Source organism: Trichechus manatus, unplaced genomic scaffold, assembly GCF_000243295.1.
Source record: "Trichechus manatus latirostris isolate Lorelei unplaced genomic scaffold, TriManLat1.0 scaffold00056, whole genome shotgun sequence".
NCBI classification, from domain to species: Eukaryota; Metazoa; Chordata; class Mammalia; order Sirenia; family Trichechidae; genus Trichechus; species Trichechus manatus.
The window spans coordinates 12,097,576-12,110,234 of NW_004443992.1; the positions used below are offsets into that span (position 1 = coordinate 12,097,576).

The 12,659-nt window shown below is 36.4% G+C and overlaps 1 long non-coding RNA gene across 1 annotated transcript in view; it reads left to right on the forward strand.

The window, feature by feature from the left end:
• Positions 1–6,717: 6,717 nt before the first annotated feature.
• LOC111820920 (uncharacterized) overlaps positions 6,718–12,659 on the forward strand; it is a 144,439-nt gene continuing 138,497 nt past the window's right edge. The window contains exon 1 of the long non-coding RNA XR_002824421.1: positions 6,718–8,698. This is a non-coding gene — a long non-coding RNA (uncharacterized LOC111820920). The remainder of the gene's footprint in view (positions 8,699–12,659) is intronic.

Genomic DNA, 12,659 nt, shown 5'->3' on the forward strand with positions numbered 1-12,659 from the left:
CAAGGGCACTATACTTCAAATTAGTGGATTGCTCTTTGTATTCCTTCCAAAGTTCATCACAAATTGATTTTCAGTCCATTGGGTGATCCTTCATTCTCCACAGTCTGAAAGTTAAGCGTCTCCCTAGTTATGTTACTGTCTTGTATGGTGCAGAAATTATCTCAGTGCCACATCAGTTTCTATGTAAAGGCCATGCTTTTGTTGTTGTTAGCTGCTGTTTAGACGGCCTCCGACTCATGGTGACCTCATGCACAATTGAATGAAATGCCGCCCAGTCCTGTGCCGTACCTGTGATAGGTTGTGGATTGAACTATTGTGATCTGTATGGTTTTCATTGGCTGATGTTTGGAAATAGATCACCAGTCCTTTCTTCCTAGTTTGTCTCAGCATGAAATTACTGCTGAAACCAGTTCAGCATTGTAGCAACATGCAAGCCTCTACTGACAGACAGGTAGTGGCTGTTCTTCAAGTGCATTGGCCGGGAATCAAACTCAAGTCTCCTGAATTTTAAAAGACTGATGCTAAGTAAGCCACAGCAAAGCTTAACGTTCACTCACTGATTCTTTTTAATTGAATGTGAGAACCTCTGCATGGTGAAATTTTTTAATGATTATTTTCTTTGTCAATTGTCATTATTATTTTTTTGGCTTGGTTGTAGAAGACACTACAATATAAAACTAAAGTATAAGAATGTATAACTTCTGTGACATAAATTGGACTACTGCCAAGGCTTTATTAAATATACAAAAGTAAAACTATATTATGTTGTAAAGTGTAATGGGAGAACGATCTCTATCTTTGACTAAGCTTTGACTATCACAGGGACTTGGTTTGGCGGGATGCCAGGGGTTCTCATGGGCTTCAGAGAGGGTAGGCTGACCCTCTGGATCACATCTGATACCTGGTGCTCAAGTATTACAATTTCAGTTCAACTTCACCCCTTATTAGTTACATGTCCTTGGGTAAGTTCTTTAAGCCCTGTTAGCCTCAGTTTTCCTCATTTGTAAAATGGATTTAATGTTAGTTCTTATGTAATAGAGTATGTGTAGGAATTAAATAAGGTAAACTGTATAAAGTTTTAAGTACAGTATGGTATACAGTAAACACTCACATATTAGCTGATATGTTATTAATATTATTATCATGGTGTTATGTTTTTTACCTGTGCATTTTGATTTAACCATTAAATGTTTTAAATTTAAGCATTAAAGCAGCAAACAATTTTTTAATAGATTTTAACTGTTTTTAAGAAACCTTATTACATTTGTTCAAAAGTTATTAAATTATTTAAATAGTCTTATAAGAAGATAGTTTATTATTAAGATGAAATGTTTAGATTAATATTATTGAGAAAGGAAAATGTCAGTTTGATTAATTTTAACTTTAAAATGAGAATCCTTTTATCAAAAAAATATTGTTTGGTAATATAATAAGCCTTCAGGACTCTAACGTAGTTTTAAAATGGAGACTGGTTTGCACAATAATTGAAGCAGTGACCTAAAACCAGATGCTTAAACCTGAGTTGCTTTCTTAGCACACTCTGTTGCCCTCTAGTGGAATCCACAGCTACCAAGAAACCAGCAAACAAGATATTTCCTGAATGTGATGAAGTATTTGGTTCTTCTTTATTCGAAAATAGTTTTTATCGTATATTTAGTACAGCTCACGAACTGAGACATGGATAGTAAAACCAGGGATTTACATTTCAACCAGTGGTTGTCATTTCTTTATGGTCAGCAACGATACCAGTATCTCACCTTTGCTTTCATTAGTGGGTCTTCTTAGAAGGGCTAAAGCAAATTCTTTGCATTAATAAAACTCTTTCTTTTTCGTTTTCTGTTTAGATGTCTTCCTGTCTTTCTATTCACTGGCCAGTTGTGATGAAATGTGTAACTTTTTCAGTGAGTAGTTGAACAAACTTATGTAGTATACTGTGTTTTGTTGGAGGGGTTGAGGGTAATGCGCTGAATTAAGTTAAACCCATTGCCGTCAAGTCTATTCTGACCCATAGTGACCCTATAGGACAGAGCAGAACCGCCCCATAGGGTTTCCAAGGAGCTGCTAGTGGATTTGAACAGCCGACCTTTTTAGTTAGCAGCCAAGCTCTTAACTACTGTACCACCAGGGCTCCTAAATTTAGACAACTTAAAAAATAGTCTGGAATTTATTAATTATTTCATTTTTGAGCCTTTATATTGTCACTAAGACTCCACTTTGCAAGATAAAGCACCTGTTTTAATTCCTTGAATTTTAACAAATTGGGATATGGTATTTTTTTTTTTCTTCCCTCTAAAATTCTTACTTTGGGTTACCAGTGTTGGTGTTATGAAGCCACAACATTTGAGGGAAGCTTGAAGAATGTTTTAGAAATAACCACAGAGCCCCTAAAGAACAAAAGAATTACCTTGGCCAAGATAATCCATCTCAAACTTTTAAATATTACTGTTTGCTTATAGAATTACAAAATCATAGAATTGTAGCTGGAATCTACAGCAGTCATGTGGCCTAACCCCATTATTTTGCAGGAAGGTAAAAATCTAAACTAGGAAGTGTTTAAAGGACTCCATGTCTCCAATTCTGATTTCTTTTCTTACTTCATTTCTACATTTCCTCCCTAGGATCCCGATAATATCTCATGTAGATCAAAAGTACTCATTCTTCCCCCACCCCCACCTCAATTGGCTTCCTCCATTTGGCTTCTTTATTTCTGTCAATAGGAGAACCTTCTTCTAGTTTTCCAGGTTTGAAATCACAATCATTTAATAAATTTTGTTCTTTAATAAATCTGATTCAGTCTTTCCTTTAAGCTGTCTGCTTGTCTTAGTTATCCCAAGCTGTTATAACAGAAATACCAAAAGTGGTTGGCTTTAACAGAGAGAAATTTATTCTCTCACAGTCTAGAAGGCTAGAAGTTGGAATTCAGGATGCCAGCTCCAGGGGAAGGCTTTCTCTCTCTGTCTTCTCTAGGAGAAGGTCATTGTCATCAATAGTCCCCTGGTCTAGGAGCTTTTCAGTTTAGTGACTCCATGTCCAAAGGACACGCGCTCCTGGCTCTTCCCACTTGGTGGTAATGAGGTCCCTGTGCTTACAGCGCACTGCAACTGGAGACGGCGCAGACTGCTACAGCAGCAGAGAAATGGCAGCAGCAGAACCAGGAGACCAGCAGAGAGCTGAGTGCCTTTGCGTAGGAGGCTTCCTTGCAGAGTAGGATGCCTCCAGGCACTTATGGGTGGAGCTAGGCTTGCCGACCCACAGAGCAAGAGACCTGAGTGCCATCTGGCTGAAGTTTACTGGTGGAGTGGGGTGCCTCCAGGCACTCATCAGTGGAGCTAAAGAGGTTTAGAACAGTTGTCCTAGCAGGGCAGACATGGTGAGGCCTGAGGGGCTGAGAGACCAAGAAACCAGGAAGCAGAAGCTGAAGAGACAAGAAACACAGAAGCGGAACTGCCTCAGTCTCAAAAGGTAGGGCCATGACCTCTGAGGTCTCGAAGGGCGAAGTCACCACTCAGATGGACTAGGAGAATGGGGACCTCATACCACCAAGAAAGTATAGCCAGGAGCAGAGATTGTCCTTTTGACCTGGGATCCTTGTGCTGAGAAGCTCCTAGACGAGTGGAAGATTTATGACAAGGACCTTCTTCCAGAGTTAAGTGTTTTGCTGCTAACCGAAACGTCAGCAGTTCGAATCTACCAGCTGCAGTTCTACTCTGACCTGAAGGGTGGCTATGAGTCAGAGTTGAGTTGTTGACAATGAGTAATTTTTTTTGTTAGAATGTGAGAGAATAAACTTCTATCTGTTAAAGCTATCCACTAGTGGTATTTCTGTTATAGTGGGACTAGATAACTAAGACACTTCTGTATCCATTCGACTCTTTTTTTTTTCCACAGCTACCAAATCTAAATCCACAAAATCTCATACCAGGGTTAATGTAATTGATAAGGACTTGGATTTATCGACACTAGCCTTCTCTTTACCCCTCATCTAGTCTATGCAGTGAGTGTAAGCAGAGTGGTTAAGAGCTCAGATTCTGGGCAGGCAAAGTCATTTCATTTTTTTTGACTCCGCTAACTGTGTGGCCTTGGGCAAGTTATGTACTCTTTCTGTGCTTCAGTTTCCACATGGGCATTTGGAATTAATAATAGTACTAATTTTATAAATTAATATGTGTAAAGGGTTTAAGAAAGTACCTGATATGTAGTAAGTCATCAATGCATGTTAACTGTTACTAGAAATTAATATACTTCTATTATTAGATGAAAGGTTACTGTCTTCAGTATGGATCACACCTAAACAAAGAAAACAAAAACCCTCACAACTGGACCAATAAGCAACATTGCGTTAAACAGAGAAATTGTTTAAGTTGTCAAGGATTTCATCTTATTTGAGTCCAGAATCAACGTTCATGAACGCAGCAGTCAAGAAATCAAATGATGTATTGCATTGGGCAAATCAGCTGCAAAAGACCTCTTTCAAGTGTTAAAAAGCAAAGATGTCACTTTGAGGACCAAGGTGTGCCTGACCCAAGCCATGGTATTTTCAGTCATGTCATATGCATGTGAAAGCTGGACAACAAATAAGGAAGACTGAAGAAGAATCAATGCCTTTGAATTATGGTATTGGTGAAGAATATTGAATATACCATGGGCTGCCAGAAGAACAAACAAGTCTGTCTTGGAAGAAGTATAGCCAAAATGCTCCTTAGAAGTGAGGATGATGAAACTTCATCTCATGTACTTTGGACTTGTTATCAGGAGGGACCAGTCCCTGGAGAAGGACATCATGCCTGGTAAAGTAGAGGGTCAGAGAAAAAGAGGAAGACCGTCAACAAGACAGATGGAAGCAGAGACTTCAACAATGGTCTCAGACATAGCAATGAGGATGGTACAGGACCGGGCAATGTTTTGTTCTCTTGTACTATGAGTCAGAACCGATGTGATGGCACCAGACAACAACATTAGTGTAGATTACATTATTTCTAAAGTATTGCTTAAATCATGTAATTCCTTCCAGTGTCTACTGAATAAAACCCAAACCTCATAGCCAAATATTATATTCTGAGGCCTCAGATCCTCTCAGACTATCTCTAAACTCAATGATAACAAAACTACTGTACTGACTATTCTCTTACATGCTGTACTCTTTCATGCTTCATAGCTTTCTTCTTAATGTTCCACTCGTCTAGTGGGTACTTGCCTTTACTTCCTTCCTATCCAGGATTTAGTTGTACTATATTATGGAATGTAAGAACCCATAAGAGAGGGTCTCTGTTTTGTTCACTGCTGTATCCCTAGTGTCTGCAGCAGTGCCTGGCACTTCAAAGCTGCTCAGATAGTTGTAGAATGGAATGAATGAGTGAATTTATGCCTATATGTCTTGAGGCTTTGGGTAAACCCTTTAACCACTCTGAACTTAAGATTTTCCAATGGTAAAATGAGAGTGATGAATTATATCTTTCTCACAGTGTCATTGGGAGAATTGACAAATTATGTGTGAAAACACAATGGAAATTATAAAGCACTGTATACATGTATGGAGCCCTGGTGGCACAATGGTTAAACACTTGGTTGCTAACCAAGGGGTTGGTAGTTTGAACCCACCAGTGGCTCTGCAGGAGAAAAGACCTGGTGATCTGCTCCTGTAAAGTTTACAACCTAGGAAACCCTATGGGGCAGTTTTACTCTGTCATGTAGGGTTGCTACGAGTCAGAATTGACTTGATGACACACAACAACAACATATACATGTAAGTAAAGTATTTTTTCCTGCTGCTCAATTTTTATTGATCTTTAAAGATCCAGGTCAAATTGTATTTTTTCCCAGTCAATGTTTCTAGACTATCCCAATCTCAAATGAATTCTCTGTCCTCTAAACTTTATAAAAGTCATTTTTTTAATATTGTGTAGTAATAGTCATCAATTACCATATTGAAATTCTTCTTAATTATTTTATTATTGTTTAACTTCTTCAGTCTTAGTTTTGTCTCCCCAGATGTCTTGTATACTCTCTTAGGACTTGGATGGTCTTTTAAAACAAGTTTTAATACCCAGACTCCTTACCTAAAATTTGGTATTTAACAAAGTTTCTTGATTTTAGTTAGTGTTAGTGATGGAATGAACTACAACTCAAGATTTCTAATGTCCATCATTTTCCTCACCAAAGTATGTTGCCTCTTTTAAATATTTCATTAGGAGGCAGTTTGTGGGCATGTTTCTACCCCAGAGGAGCACTTTGGAGTCAATGCGTTTATGACCTTACAATGGCAAAGATAAATGGTGCTGGGAGATAGATAGTAACTTAAGCCAAAGTAATCTTGACGATGGCCAAGTCAAATATGTTCTCCCTGGTGTCTTCTGCAGTTTACTTGGTTGACAACTATTGTGTGTGTGCATGTGCATGTGTGTGCGTGCATGTGCATATGTATGCCTACCCTGAATGTGCATGCTTGTTTGTGCACATCTGTGACAAAGGATTCATCAGAGATTGAAAAGAGATTATCAAGCATGGTGGTGCTATTAATTTAGCTAGATATGTGAAACACTGAAAAGTAAAACAGAAGTAGGGTTTATATAAGTGTAAACCTTCAAGATTGGTTGAAGCGGGAAAGCGAATAAAATTTGAAAATGCTATACTTAGAGCTACAAATGTAATTCTAAAAAAAAAAAAATCAGTGAACATTTTCACCTTTACAGTATGCCTCTAGCCATATGTTATGTTATTGGACCTAGTTCTACCAATTTTCTTTCACATTAGCTTCTTTTGAAGCTATTTGTATGGGCATATACATGCTCAGGAGTTCTGGGACCATTACTATTATTATTTTGATAATAACATCTGTTTTTGACTTATATGACTACAAACTGCAATTTCAGTACCTAAAATTACACCAAATAGAAAGCTACTGAAATTATAAAATATCTTCTCTTAAAAATGAAAATACCTCTGGGTGCTAATTGGACATCCCATCTTCAGTACTTAAGTGTGTATTGATTTAATCAGATTACATTCCCCAAGACAATGGAGGATATCTAGCTGAAGTCAGCTTCACTAAGGAATATTGTCGAGTGTTATGTGGCAGAGCACTGGGTGTAGATAGTTTGAGTCCAGGTTTTTCTACTTACTACTCCAGCCTGTCTCAACCTCTATTATCTCATTTGTAAAATCAGGTCCCCTGTCCCACTCACAGCACTGGGTTAGTAGGAGAATCAGGTGAAATAAAGTATGTGGTAACACTTTTAACTATGATGTACCAAACAATATACCACTTTTATTCTTGTCTCCTGTAGCAGTGGTCCTGACATATTTAAGCAAACATTTTTTATGCACTCCAATTCCCTCATGGTGTGAGAACACTGAAGCCAGCAGGGAGGAATGAGAGAGGTTCGGAAGGAAGATGCCAACACGTGAAAAGGACACTCTTCCTTTCTTGGCATACAATGAGTTATTCACGAAAGAAGCAATCTCTTTAACCTGGAAAGAGGGCAGGGATGAGGATTATAGGAAGAGGTATGTTACTGAAAAGGAGCCTTGGTGGCACAGTGGTTAAGCACTTGACTGCGAACCAAAAGGTTTGTGGTAGAACCCACCCTGTTTCTCCGTGGGAGAAAGATACAGCAGTCTGCTTCTGTAAAGATTACAACCGTGGAAATCCTATGGGGGCAGTTCGTGGCAACGGGTTTTATGTTGTTGAGAGGGGATGGATTGAATTTACCCTTAGGAATTTAATGAGAGACAAGAAAGAATATCAGAGCTTCCATATACAAACAAGCAAGGAAGGCATGAGGTGTAGTACAAGGACAGTTGCTGACAACATCGCAAGATTCTGGAACCTTGATAACATCTATGTACGTGTGTTCATTACCCAGTTCTTCCTATTAACTGTAGTACTAGGTTTCCTAAAATGGGAAGGAGGCTTGGCTCTTCTTTGAGGGAGGTTTCTTTGTCTTGGGAGAGTAGAAATCTCAAGAATAAGGTAGGAAGCTATGAAAAGAAGAGCCGCTGAATACTTGGGAGCCTGTGATTTAAGAAAAAAAAAACAAGGGCCAACAACAGGGGTACTGCTTGGTACTGACAAGTGACCCCTGAGGCTTAAAAAGAAACTATCTAGTTCCTTAATAGTATCACCAAGAGATACTTTGATATTCAAAAAATTTGATATGATTAACCATGTACCAGACTATTCATTAATCTTTTACTGTGCTGGTTCTTCTATTTCCAGGACCTCAAACTCAATTTATATTATTAATTAGCTACATTGTAAATGAATTGGGCTTTTGGTGGGCTGCTGTTAGAACTAAACTACTGTTTATAACATTTTTATTCAGGTACTTGTTCCAAATTCCGTATAGATTCCTTCCATTCATAGATAAGATTGTTAATAAGTAAAAATATTTAGTTTCTTTAAGCTTAGGCTTTTAAATGGTAACATTAAAAAAAAATCCTATAAGTAGTTAATCTTATGTTTACCAATAAAGTGTACTTTCCCAGTTGAATGTATAGTAGAAGCTTCATTTGTAGAATTTTGGCAGGATTATTAAACTTTATATTTACTTATTTAACTTTTTAAGTTCTCTCTTTAGCTTTCTTTTGATGTTATGAATCAATTTTGAAGGATCAAGTGACATTTTCTTAGCAATAAAGAAGAAAGCCTCTTTGTGCTGACTTTAATCAGAGGAGCCAAATAGGATAGAAACTTGTTCAGGTACAATATCTTTATTAATCTCAACCCAAAATATGTTACAGGTGAAACATACATATTTACACAATACTTAACCACTAACAGGCTGGAAAGACTGCAAAATAATATGATTTGAGATGATTCTAATAGCTCAACAATCTGAAATATGCAGTTATATATATATAAAACTTTTTATACATATGTGTAAAAAGTTTTATGTATATTATGTATATGCATGTGTGTATATGTGTGTGTATATATATGAATAAAAAGTTGAAGAATCTCATATTTCTTAATTGATAACAGAGTTAAAAGTTGATTTTCTAGACTACTAGCTTAGTGTAGCCACTGTGTACTAGTTTGAAATGAATACTGATTTGAAATGACCTTAACATGATGATATAATATAGTGTTCTAAGTAACCACCTGTAAATGAAAATTTTACAAATCTCTTGGGTGATTTATTTAAAAGTAGAATTACATAACTTTGTTAAGACTGAAGAATCTGGGGCTACACTTGAGAACAGAGGGTTCAAGGGGAACCTTCTAACTCTCTTCACATATTTAGATGACCACAGATAAGAAGTAATAAATTCATTTACTATTGTCCAAGAAGTTTTGCCAATGAAAAGAATTTTCAAGGAAGTATATTTCAACTCAATATAATGACTAGTTCTTCAGTGGACCATAATCTGCTTTGCAAAAGCACGAGCTCACAGTCACTGAGAGTTTTTAATGGTTGCGCAAACATTTGCAAGTAATTCCTCTTTTAGGTCAGAGTTTGATTAGGTGACCTCTACAGGCCAACTATCAGCCTATGAGTTATGCATTTCAATCTAGAAATACAGAGTTTTCTTATGTAGCCTATTGTAGTACAGTGTTGCTTGCCTCCCTGGCATTTATTCTCTTTCCTAGGGGAACCCCACTTTTTTCCTGGCACTCTCCCTTCAACATGAAGTCCGTGTATCTTAGTCCATAGACTCACCCGCCTCCCAGGGTGAGTCTCACAGGTCCTTCATCTGTGATCCAGTCCCCCTTGCCAGTGATTGCTTTGGGAATTGTCATGTGATTTGGTTTGTGCTAAAGATGCTCAAGGAGAGGTTTTCTGAGATCTTCTGGGAAAGTGAGCACTTTCTTTGTCTTGTGGGAGAGCTTTCCTCTGAATTTTACTCTGAGATTAGATTTAATAGGTTAGATTAATTTTGAATTTTTCTGTTTGGCGGGGATTATATATTTTTATTTAAAATTATTTATTATCCATGACTAGTCAGAATTTTTCCTAAAAGAAATAATTGATATATAGCTATTAGATTTATTTGCTTGTCATAAGCTCTCATTATTTCACTCATCCATTTTTTCAGAAGTTTTACATTGTCAGCCAATATTCTGGGGGAATCAGAAAGAGTTCTGCCTTTTAGACACTTAAAGCATAAGTTGTTAAGTCAGTGCATGCTGCTCTTACACAGGAACACAGGAGGCCATTTTACTATGGACCTTGTCTTGGTCTGAGCTTCATAATTTTTATTTTAACAACAGGGAAGAAATATTTGGTAATAATCTTGAAATGTTGAGATTTCTCTTTAACAAGATGAAGTTTTAATTATATCAAGAAAATGGAGGTATATTTAAAGCATATAAATTAAAAAACAAAACTTAACACCTTAGGGCAGTTTAAGAAGTTTGCCAGAACTTGGAGTGAAGTAGTGATCCTCTAAATAATACCCCATTGGCATGAGATAGTAATGTGTTCAGTTCTCCAGCTTATTCTTAGAAATAATGAACTTTTATAATTATCAAGTTTTCCTTTTGATCAAGGGCTCAAAAGAGATGGAGGCCTTGGCCAGAAGTATGATCCTTCTCTGCCTACCCCTTCCTCAAGTTATAAAGAGGTGCATATGTGTCCTTGGTGTAGCAGGGGCAGCCCAGAGACTCCTAGAGATCCCTGGACCCTAGTTGGGGTAGAATGGGGATTTTTCCTGTTCACCTAGGCAATGGGAGTGCTCACAGCTTGGACACTGGAAAGATTTGTTGTGATCTAGTCAACACATATCAAAGTAATATACAGATCTTTCAAAAGTAATTAAATCATGAGCATTTTTTTCTGAAGTAGCTACATGACAGTTAAAATCAGAGTTCACTGAACTAGCTGTAGAACTTGTCCCCTGACTCCCAGTATATTTAGGGCATATTTTGTTGTATTTAAGGAAGTTGGTGGTTAGGTAAGGAAAAGACTCCACGAGGATTTGTAAGAACACTAAGTAAGTATTGGGGGCAAGGAGATAATTGGTTAGAAAAAGAAGTAATTTGCAGATTCAGTGTTCTGATGATTAAAAAGAAGTACTGTGATAAATGTCAAAATAAAACAAGCAGCAGAAGAATTATATGAATAAGAAAGTGATAGAAAATGATAAAATAATGTTGACATTTCCTTGGGGAGACCTAATGTCAAAGGCATAAACACTCAAACTATTTAGATGTCTCTTTTCCAAATGGAAACTTCTATTTAAGGAAGTTAAAGTATTTAACTGCAATGATTGAACATAATGGATGAAATATTTTGCACTTGACAGAGACTTCAATCTGAGGTGAATCTTGTACTCATATATAATGTGTTAAAATATGGAATGCAACTTCTGGTTGGCCAAGTTAATTTTAAACTTTAGTATCTTTTGTGTACCTAGTTGGCATGGCTAAGAAAATCTAGGCTGAGAACTTTTATGTTTCATGCTACATTGATATTTGAAAGGAATATTCAAATAAAAGAATATTAAAAAATGTTAAAGTGCCTTTTTAAAAAATTTTTACTGTTCTTTGGAAGTCAGAAACTGAAAATCAATACTAGATTTATTCAAATGAATGCTCATGAAGTCTGTCTCCTGGTAATTCAGTTCATTATATTGCTTAGATTTTTCAAAACTAAATATTTTTCTCTTAAATGGGAAAAAAATGTTTCTTTTATTCAACTATAATATCTGGTGGCCTAAGGTCACCAAAAGTAAACAAGATAATTTGGGACTTAGGATTTAAAAAAAAACTTAGTTATAACCTTATTTGAAAATTTAATTTTTGTACATGAAAATAATTATGGCTGGAGTACTCTGAGCATTATTTTGAGAGTAGTAAAATTTATATGAAACAAATAACATATAGATTTTTAAAAATTTAATTGTGTTCCATAAAAGTACAGGAATGCAGCTCTGGGTTGAATTTTTGACACATGATCTTTTATTATGACATCTAGTTGATTAATACTTAAGCCAAATCATTGTTTTAAAGTATCTTCTTTCACCGTCCATTAGATCTGGAGCTATAAACATGCATAAAAGCTGGCATCTGCTTTATACTCCTCATCATTTACTTTGGGGCACTGCCAGTGTCTTGGTTATAAAGTTTAAAGTATAGTCTAATTGCTTTAAGAGTTTTTCTAAGGCCGAGCAATTTTTATACATGGCTTTCTTGTTATATCTGAGTGATACACAGATTGTCAGTGTCGAAACAAACTATTTTTTAAGAATAAAATGTGGTAGGACAGGGCTTTTGAACAAGAGGCACTTTTGGAGGTTTGGTTCCTTGGTTTTAAAATTGTTTAAAAATATTTCTCTACTAAGAAGGGTAATACCTGTTAAGTGTCAAAAATTAAAATACATGATCCGAGGTGAATTCATAGCAGTAAATGCACACATCAAAAAAGAAGGGACAAGAAAAAAATTAACTACAGAACTCGAACAAATAGATAACAGCAAAAGAAGCCTACAGTCACCAGAAGAAAAGAAGTAACAAAGACCAGAGTAGAAATAAATGAAATAGAGAATAGAAAAACAATAGAAACAATCAACAAACCCAAAATTTGGTTCTTTGAAAGGATCAACAAAATCAACAAACCACTAGCCAAACTGACAAAAGAAAAACAGGAGAGGATGCAAATAACCCAAATAAGAAATGAAATGGGGGACATTACAACAGACCCAACTGAAATAAAAAGGAT